Below are 11,459 nucleotides of genomic sequence, written 5' to 3'. Positions count from 1 at the left end.
ACACAGCACTGGCAGGAGATTACAGGATCGGATATAAACACAGCACTGGGACGGAGATTACAGGATCAAATATAAACACAGCACTGGGACGGAGATTACAGGCTCGGATACAAACGCAGAACTGGGACGGAGTTTACAGGATCAGATATAAACACAGCACTGGGACGGAGATTACAGGATCAGATATGCACACAGCACTGGGACGGAGATTGCAGGATCAGATATGAACACAGCACTGGGACGGAGATTACAGGATCAGATATAAACACAGCACTGGGACGGAGATTACAGGCTCGGATATAAACACAGCACTGGGACGGAGATTACAGGCTCGGATATAAACACAGCAAAGGGACGGAGATCACAGGATCAGATATAAACACAGCACTGGCAGGAGATTACAGGATCGGATAGAAACACAGCACTGGGACAGAGATTACAAGCTCGGATATATACACAGCACAGGGACGGAGATTACAGGATCTGATATAAACACAGCACCGGGACGGAAATTACAGGATCGGATATAAACACAGCACCGGGACAGAGAGTACAGGCTCGGATATAAACACAGCGCAGGTACGGAGATTACAGGATCCGATATAAACACAGCACTGGCAGGAGATTACAGGATCGGATATAAACACAGCACTGGGACGGGGATTACAGGATCGGATATAAACACAGCACCGGGACGGGGATTACAGGATCGGATATAAACACAGCACCGGGACAGAGATTACAGGATCAGATATAAACACAGCACAGGGACGGAGATTACAAGATCCGATATGGACACAGCATTGGCAGGAGATTACAGGATCGGATATAAACACAGCACTGGGACGGGGATTACAGGATCGGATATAAACACAGCACAGGGACGGAGATTACAGGATCAGATATAAACACAGCACTGGCAGGAGATTACAGGATCGGATATAAACACAGCACTGGGACGGAGATTACAGGATCAGATATAAACACAGCACTGGGACGGCGATTACAGGATCAGATACAAACACAGCACTGGGACAGAGATTACAGGCTCGGATATAAACACAGCACTGGGACGCAGATTACAGGGTCAGATATAAACACAGCACTGGGACGGAGATTACAGGATCAGATATAAACACAGCACTGGGACGGAGATTACAGGCTCGGATTTAAACACAGCACTGGGACGGAGATTACAGGCTCGGATATAAACACAGCAAAGGGACGGAGATTACAGGATCAGAGATAAACACAGCACTGGGACGGAGATTACAGGATCCGATATAGACAGCACTGGCAGGAGATTACAGGATCGGATATAAACACAGCACTGGGACGGAGATTACAGGATCAGATATCAACACAGCACTGGGACGGAGATTACAGGATCAGATATAAACACAGCACTGGGACGGAGATTACAGGATCAGATATAAACACAGCACTGGGACGGAGATTACAGGATCAGATATAAACACAGCACTGGGACAGAGATTACAGGATCAGATATAAACACAGCACTGGGACGGAGATTACAGGATCAGATACAAACACAGCACTGGGACAGAGACTACAGGCTCGGATATAAACACAGCACTGGGACACAGATTGCAGGATCAGATATAAACACAGCACTGGGACGGAGATTACAGGCTCGGATATAAACACAGCACTGGGACGGAGATTACAGGATCCGATATAAACACAGCACTGGCAGGAGATTACAGGATCGGAAATAAACACAGCACTGGGACAGATATTGCAGAATCAGAGAAAAACACAGCACAGGGACGGAGATTACAGGCTCGGATATAAACACATCACTGGGACGGAGATTACAGGATCAGATATAAACACAGCACTGGGACAGAGATTACAGGATCGGATATAAACACAGCACCGGGACGGAGATTACAGGCTCGGATATAAACACAGCACCGGGACGGAGATTACAGGCTCGGATATAAACACAGCACCGGGACGGAGATTACAGGATCCGATATAAACACAGCACTGGGACGGAGATTACAGGATCAGATATAAACACAGCACTGGGACCGAGATTACAGGATCAGATATAAACATCGCACTGGCAGGAGATTACAGGATCAGATATTAGCACAGCACTGGCAGGAGATTACAGGATCAGATATAAACACAGCACTGGGACGGAGATGACAGGATCAGATATAAACACAGCACTGGGACGGAGATTACAGGATCAGATATAAAGACAGCACTGGGACGGAGATTACAGGATCAGATATAAAGACAGCACTGGGACGGAGATTACAGGATCAGATATAAACACAGCACTGGGACGGAGATTACAGAATCAGATATAAACACAACACTGGGACGGAGATTACAGGCTCGGATATAAACACAGCACTGGGACGGATATTACAGGATCGGATATAAACACAGCACTGGGACGGAGATTACAGGATCAGATATAAACACAGCACTGGGACGGAGATTACAGGATCAGAGATAAACACAGCACTGGGACGGAGATTACAGGATCAGATACAAACACAGCACTGGGACGGAAATTACAGGATCAGATAGAAACACAGCACTGGGACAGAGATTACAAGCTCGGATATATACACAGCACAGGGACGGAGATTACAGGATCCGAGAAAAACACAGCACCGGGACGGAAATTACAGGATCGGATATAAACACAGCACCGGGACAGAGAGTACAGGCTCGGATATAAACACAGCGCAGGTACGGAGATTACAGGATCCGATATAAACACAGCACTGGCAGGAGATTACAGGATCAGATATAAACACAGCACAGGGACGGTGATTACAGGATCAGATATAAACACAGCACTAGGACGGAGATTACAGGCTCGGATATAAACACAGCAAAGGGACGGAGATTACAGGATCAGATATAAACACAGCACTGGCAGGAGATTACAGGATCAGATATAAACACAGCACTGGGACAGAGATTACAGGATCAGATATTAACACAGCACTGGGACGGAGATTACAGGCTCGGATTTAAACACAGCACTGGGACGGAGATTACAGGCTCGGATATAAACACAGCAAAGGGACGGAGATTACAGGATCAGAGATAAACACAGCACTGGGACGGAGATTACAGGATCCGATATAGACAGCACTGGCAGGAGATTACAGGATCGGATATAAACACAGCACTGGGACGGAGATTACATGATCAGATATCAACACAGCACTGGGACGGAGATTACAGGATCAGATATAAACACAGCACAGGGACGGAGATTACAGGATCAGATATAAACACAGCACTGGGACGGAGATTACAGGATCAGATATAAACACAGCACTGGGACAGAGATTACAGGATCAGATATAAACACAGCACTGGGACGGAGATTACAGGCTCGGATATAAACACAGCACTGGGACGGAGATTACAGGATCCGATATAAACACAGCACTGGCAGGAGATTACAGGATCGGAAATAAACACAGCACTGGGACAGATATTGCAGAATCAGAGAAAAACACAGCACAGGGACGGAGATTACAGGCTCGGATATAAACACATCACTGGGACGGAGATTACAGGATCAGATACAAACACAGCACTGGGACAGAGACTACAGGCTCGGATATAAACACAGCACTGGGACAGATATTGCAGAATCAGATATAAACACAGCACCGGGACGGAGATTATAGGCTCGGATATAAACACAGCACCGGGACGGAGATTACAGGCTCGGATATAAACACAGCACCGGGACGGAGATTACAGGATCCGATATAAACACAGCACTGGGACGGAGATTACAGGATCAGATATAAACACAGCACTGGGACGGAGATTACAGGATCAGATATAAACACAGCACTGGCAGGAGATTACAGGATCAGATATAAACACAGCACTGGCAGGAGATTACAGGATCAGATATAAACACAGCACTGGGACGGAGATGACAGGATCAGATATAAACACAGCACTGGGACGGAGATTACAGGATCAGATATAAAGACAGCACTGGGACGGAGATTACAGGATCAGATATAAAGACAGCACTGGGACGGAGATTACAGGATCAGATATAAACACAGCACTGGGACGGAGATTACAGGATCAGATATAAACACAACACTGGGACGGAGATTACAGGCTCGGATATAAACACAGCACTGGGACGGAGATTACAGGATCGGATATAAACACAGCACTGGGACGGAGATTACAGGATCAGATATAAACACAGCACTGGGACGGAGATTACAGGATCAGAGATAAACACAGCACTGGGACGGTGATTACAGGATCAGATACAAACACAGCACTGGGACGGAAATTACAGGATCAGATAGAAACACAGCACTGGGACAGAGATTACAAGCTCGGATATATACACAGCACAGGGACGGAGATTACAGGATCCGAGAAAAACACAGCACCGGGACGGAAATTACAGGATCGGATATAAACACAGCACCGGGACAGAGAGTACAGGCTCGGATATAAACACAGCGCAGGTACGGAGATTACAGGATCCGATATAAACACAGCACTGGCAGGAGATTACATGATCAGATATAAACACAGCACAGGGACGGTGATTACAGGATCAGATATAAACACAGCACCAGGACGGAGATTACAGGCTCGGATATAAACACAGCAAAGGGACGGAGATTACAGGATCAGATATAAACACAGCACCAGGACGGAGATTACAGGCTCGGATATAAACACAGCACAGGGACGGAGATTACAGGATCAAATATAAACACAGCAGTGGGACGGAGATTACAGGATCAGATATAAACAGCACTGGGACGGAGATTACAGGATCAGATACAAACACAGCACTGGGACAGAGATTACAGGATCGGATATATACACAGCACAGGGACGGAGATTACAGGATCCGATATGAACACATAACTGGGACGGAAATTACAGGATCGGATATAAACACAGCACTGGCAGGAGATTACAGGATCAGATATAAACACAGCACAGGGACGGAGATTACAGGCTCGGATATAAACACAGCAAAGGGACGGAGATTACAGGATCAGATATAAACACAGCACTCGGACGGAGATTACAGGCTCGGATATAAACACAGCAAAGGGACGGAGATTACAGGATCAGATATAAACACAGCACTGGGACAGAGATTGCAGGATCAGATATAAACACAGCACTGGGACAGAGATTACAGGATCAGATATAAACACAGCACTGGGACGGAGATTACAGGATCAGATATGAACACAGCACTGGGACGGAGATTATAGGATCAGATATCAACACAGCACTGGGACGGAGATTACAGGATCAGATACAAACACAGCACTGGGACGGAGATTACAGGATCAGATACAAACACAGCACTGGGACAGAGATTACAGGCTCGGATATAAACACAGCACTGGGACGGAGATTACAGGATCAGATATAAACACAGCACTGGGACGGAGATTACAGGCTCGGATATAAACACAGCACTGGGACGGAGATTACAGGATCCGATATAAACACAGCACTGGGACGGAGATTACAGGATCCGATATAAACACAGCACTGGCAGGAGATTACAGGATCGGATATAAACACAGCACTGGGACGGAGATCACAGGATCAGATATAAACACAGCACTGGCAGGAGATTACAGGTTCGGATATAAACACAGCACAGGGACGGAGATTACAGGATCAGATATAAACACAGCACTGGGACGGAGATTACAGGCTCGGATATAAACACAGCACTGGGACGGAGATTACAGGATCAGATATAAACACAGCACTGGGACGGAGATTACAGGATACGATATAAACACAGCACTGGCAGGAGATTACAGGATCGGATATAAACACAGCACTGGGACGGAGATTACAGGATCAGATATAAACACAGCACTGGGACGGAGATTACAGGATCAGATATAAACACAACACTGGGACGGAGATTACAGGCTCGGATATAAACACAGCACTGGGACGGAGATTACAGGATCGGATATAAACACAGCACTGGGACGGAGATTACAGGATCAGATATAAACACAGCACTGGGACGGAGATTACAGGATCAGAGATAAACACAGCACTGGGACGGAGATTACAGGATCAGATACAAACACAGCACTGGGACGGAAATTACAGGATCAGATAGAAACACAGCACTGGGACAGAGATTACAAGCTCGGATATATACACAGCACAGGGACGGAGATTACAGGATCCGAGAAAAACACAGCACCGGGACGGAAATTACAGGATCGGATATAAACACAGCACCGGGACAGAGAGTACAGGCTCGGATATAAACACAGCGCAGGTACGGAGATTACAGGATCCGATATAAACACAGCACTGGCAGGAGATTACAGGATCAGATATAAACACAGCACAGGGACGGTGATTACAGGATCAGATATAAACACAGCACTAGGACGGAGATTACAGGCTCGGATATAAACACAGCAAAGGGACGGAGATTACAGGATCAGATATAAACACAGCACTGGCAGGAGATTACAGGATCAGATATAAACACAGCACTGGGACAGAGATTACAGGATCAGATATAAACACAGCACTGGGACGGAGATTACAGGCTCGGATTTAAACACAGCACTGGGACGGAGATTACAGGCTCGGATATAAACACAGCAAAGGGACGGAGATTACAGGATCAGAGATAAACACAGCACTGGGACGGAGATTACAGGATCCGATATAGACAGCACTGGCAGGAGATTACAGGATCGGATATAAACACAGCACTGGGACGGAGATTACATGATCAGATATCAACACAGCACTGGGACGGAGATTACAGGATCAGATATAAACACAGCACAGGGACGGAGATTACAGGATCAGATATAAACACAGCACTGGGACGGAGATTACAGGATCAGATATAAACACAGCACTGGGACAGAGATTACAGGATCAGATATAAACACAGCACTGGGACGGAGATTACAGGCTCGGATATAAACACAGCACCGGGACGGAGATTACAGGCTCGGATATAAACACAGCACCGGGACGGAGATTACAGGATCCGATATAAACACAGCACTGGGACGGAGATTACAGGATCAGATATAAACACAGCACTGGGACGGAGATTACAGGATCAGATATAAACACAGCACTGGCAGGAGATTACAGGATCAGATATAAACACAGCACTGGCAGGAGATTACAGGATCAGATATAAACACAGCACTGGGACGGAGATGACAGGATCAGATATAAACACAGCACTGGGACGGAGATTACAGGATCAGATATAAAGACAGCACTGGGACGGAGATTACAGGATCAGATATAAAGACAGCACTGGGACGGAGATTACAGGATCAGATATAAACACAGCACTGGGACGGAGATTACAGGATCAGATATAAACACAACACTGGGACGGAGATTACAGGCTCGGATATAAACACAGCACTGGGACGGAGATTACAGGATCGGATATAAACACAGCACTGGGACAGAGATTACAGGATCAGATATAAACACAGCACTGGGACGGAGATTACAGGATCAGAGATAAACACAGCACTGGGACGGTGATTACAGGATCAGATACAAACACAGCACTGGGACGGAAATTACAGGATCAGATAGAAACACAGCACTGGGACGGAGATTACAAGCTCGGATATATACACAGCACAGGGACGGAGATTACAGGATCCGAGAAAAACACAGCACCGGGACGGAAATTACAGGATCGGATATAAACACAGCACCGGGACAGAGAGTACAGGCTCGGATATAAACACAGCGCAGGTACGGAGATTACAGGATCCGATATAAACACAGCACTGGCAGGAGATTACATGATCAGATATAAACACAGCACAGGGACGGTGATTACAGGATCAGATATAAACACAGCACCAGGACGGAGATTACAGGCTCGGATATAAACACAGCAAAGGGACGGAGATTACAGGATCAGATATAAACACAGCACCAGGACGGAGATTACAGGCTCGGATATAAACACAGCACAGGGACGGAGATTACAGGATCAAATATAAACACAGCAGTGGGACGGAGATTACAGGATCAGATATAAACAGCACTGGGACGGAGATTACAGGATCAGATACAAACACAGCACTGGGACAGAGATTACAGGATCGGATATATACACAGCACAGGGACGGAGATTACAGGATCCGATATGAACACATAACTGGGACGGAAATTACAGGATCGGATATAAACACAGCACTGGCAGGAGATTACAGGATCAGATATAAACACAGCACAGGGACGGAGATTACAGGCTCGGATATAAACACAGCAAAGGGACGGAGATTACAGGATCAGATATAAACACAGCACTCGGACGGAGATTACAGGCTCGGATATAAACACAGCAAAGGGACGGAGATTACAGGATCAGATATAAACACAGCACTGGGACAGAGATTGCAGGATCAGATATAAACACAGCACTGGGACGGAGATTACAGGATCAGATATAAACACAGCACTGGGACGGAGATTACAGGATCAGATATGAACACAGCACTGGGACGGAGATTATAGGATCAGATATCAACACAGCACTGGGACGGAGATTACAGGATCAGATACAAACACAGCACTGGGACGGAGATTACAGGATCAGATACAAACACAGCACTGGGACAGAGATTACAGGCTCGGATATAAACACAGCACTGGGACGGAGATTACAGGATCAGATATAAACACAGCACTGGGACGGAGATTACAGGCTCGGATATAAACACAGCACTGGGACGGAGATTACAGGATCCGATATAAACACAGCACTGGGACGGAGATTACAGGATCCGATATAAACACAGCACTGGCAGGAGATTACAGGATCGGATATAAACACAGCACTGGGACGGAGATCACAGGATCAGATATAAACACAGCACTGGCAGGAGATTACAGGTTCGGATATAAACACAGCACAGGGACGGAGATTACAGGATCAGATATAAACACAGCACTGGGACGGAGATTACAGGCTCGGATATAAACACAGCACTGGGACGGAGATTACAGGATCAGATATAAACACAGCACTGGGACGGAGATTACAGGATACGATATAAACACAGCACTGGCAGGAGATTACAGGATCGGATATAAACACAGCACTGGGACGGAGATTACAGGATCAGATATAAACACAGCACTGGGACGGAGATTACAGGATCAGATATAAACACAGCACTGGGACGGAGATTACAGGCTCGGATACAAACACAGCACTGGGACGGAGTTTACAGGATCAGATATAAACACAGCACTGGGACGGAGATTACAGGATCAGATATAAACACAGCACTGGGACGGAGATTACAGGATCAGAAATAAACACAGCACTGGGACGGAGATTACAGGATCAGATATAAACACAGCACTGGGACGGAGATTACAGGATCAGATATAAACACAGCACTGGGACGGAGATTACAGGCTCGGATATAAACACAGCACTGGCAGGAGATTACAGGATCGGATAGAAACACAGCACTGGGACGGGGATTACAGAATCGGATATAAACACAGCACCGGGACAGAGATTACAGGATCAGATATAAACACAGCACAGGGACGGAGATTACAAGATCCGATATGGACACAGCACTGGCAGGAGATTACAGGATCGGATATAAACACAGCACTGGGACGGGGATTACAGGATCGGATATAAACACAGCACTGGGACAGAGATTACAGGCTCGGATGTAAACACAGCACTGGGACGGAGATTACAGGCTCGGATATAAACACAGCAAAGGGACGGAGATTACAGGCTCGGATATAAACACAGCACTGGCAGGAGATTACAGGATCAGATATAAACACAGCACTGGGACAGAGATCACAGAATCAGATATAAACACAGCACTGGCAGGAGATTACAGGATCGGATATAAACACAGCACTGGGCAGGAGATTACAGGATCAGATATAAACACAGCACTGGGACAGAGATTACAGGCTCGGATATAAACACAGCACAGGGACGGAGATTACAGGATCAAATATAAACACAGCACTGGGACGGAGATTACAGGATCAGATATAAACAGCACTGGGACGGAGATTACAGGATCAGATACAAACACAGCACTGGGACAGAGATTACAGGCTCGGATATAAACACAGCACTGGGACGCAGATTACAGGATCAGATGTAAACACAGCACTGGGACGGAGATTACAGGCTCAGATATAAACACAGCACTGGGACGGAGATCACAGGATCAGATATAAACACAGCACTGGCAGGAGATTACAGGTACGGATATAAACACAGCACAGGGACGGAGATTACAGGATCAGATATAAACACAGCACTGGGACGGAGATTACAGGCTCGGATATAAACACAGCACTGGGATGGAGATTGCAGGATCAGATATAAACACAGCACTGGGACGGAGATTACAGGATCAGATATAAACACAGCACAGGGACGGAGATTACAGGATACGATATAAACACAGCACTGGCAGGAGATTACAGGATCGGATATAAACACAGCACTGGGACGGAGATTACAGGATCAGATATAAACACAGCACTGGGACGGAGATTAAAGGCTCGGATACAAACACAGCACTGGGACGGAGATTACAGGATCAGATATAAACACAGCACTGGGACAGAGATTACAGGATCAGATATGAACACAGCACTGGGACGGAGATTACAGGATCAGATAAAAACACAGCACTGGGACGGAGATTACAGGATCAGATATAAACACAGCACTGGGACGGAGATTACAGGATCAGATATAAACACAGCACTGGGACGTAGATTACAGGCTCGGATATAAACACAGCACTGGGACGGAGATTACAGGCTCGGATATAAACACAGCAAAGGGACGGAGATTACAGGATACGATATAAACACAGCACTGGCAGGAGATTACAGGATCGGATATAAACACAGCACTGGGACGGAGATTACAGGATCCGATATAAACACAGCACTGGCAGGAGATTACAGGATCGGATATAAACACAGCACTGGCAGGAGATTACAGGATCCGATATGAACACAGCACTGGGACGGAGATTACAGGATCAGATATAAACACAGCACTGGGACGGAGATTACAGGATCAGATATAAACACAGCACTGGGACGGAGATTACAGGATCGGATATAAACACAGCACTGGCAGGAGATTACATGATCAGCTATAAACACAGCACTGGGACAGAGATTACAGGCTCGGATATAAACACAGCACTGGGACGCAGATTACAGGATCAGATATAAACACAGCACTGGGACGGAGATTACAGGCTCGGATATAAACACAGCACTGGAACGGAGATTACAGGATCCGATATAAACACAGCACTGGCAGGAGATTACAGGATCCGATATGAACACAGCACTGGCAGGAGATTACAGGATCGGATATA

This window comes from Heterodontus francisci, chromosome 17 (assembly GCF_036365525.1).
Source record: "Heterodontus francisci isolate sHetFra1 chromosome 17, sHetFra1.hap1, whole genome shotgun sequence".
Classification (NCBI taxonomy): domain Eukaryota; kingdom Metazoa; phylum Chordata; class Chondrichthyes; order Heterodontiformes; family Heterodontidae; genus Heterodontus; species Heterodontus francisci.
This window is presented reverse-complemented; position numbering follows the sequence as displayed.